The sequence below is a fragment of the Hyperolius riggenbachi genome, unplaced genomic scaffold (assembly GCF_040937935.1).
Source record: "Hyperolius riggenbachi isolate aHypRig1 unplaced genomic scaffold, aHypRig1.pri scaffold_167, whole genome shotgun sequence".
NCBI classification, from domain to species: domain Eukaryota; kingdom Metazoa; phylum Chordata; class Amphibia; order Anura; family Hyperoliidae; genus Hyperolius; species Hyperolius riggenbachi.
The window spans coordinates 296111-296784 of NW_027152378.1; positions in this window are offsets into that span (position 1 = coordinate 296111).

Below are 674 nucleotides of genomic sequence, written 5' to 3' on the forward strand. Positions count from 1 at the left end.
AAGAAGAAGATGAAGAAAAAGATGAAGAAGAAGAAGATATAGAAGAAGATATAGAAGAAGATATAGAAGAAGAAGATATAGAAGAAGAAGAAGAAGATATAGAAGAAGAAAATATAGAAGAAGATATAGAAGAAGAAGAAGAAGATATAGAATAATAAGAAGATATAGAAGATAAAGAAGAAGAAGAAGAATATATAGAAGAAGAAGATATAGAAGAAGAAGAAGATGAAGAAGAAGAAGATGAAGAAAAAGATGAAGAAGAAGAAGATATAGAAGAAGATATAGAAGAAGAAGATATAGAAGAAGAAGATATAGAAGAAGAAGAAGATATAGAAGAAGAAGATATAGAAGAAGATATAGAAGAAGATATAGAAGAAGAAGAAGATATAGAAGAAGAAGAAGAAGAAGAAGATATAGAAGATAAAGAAGAAGATGAAGAAGAAGTATATACAGTACTGAACAGAATTTTGGACACAACTTCTATTTCCACCTTTTTTTTTTTTTTAAAGGAACATCCCCACATAATCACTTGCTGTTGTTACTTGGAAAAAAAGATGTTTCTTACATCATTCACCCCCAAAACAAGTGTTGGAAGCTATTTAAGGCCAATTCGAATAGTCAGCTCGAATAATGAGCTCGAATACCGACTCGAATAGTGAGCTCGAATTTCGAGG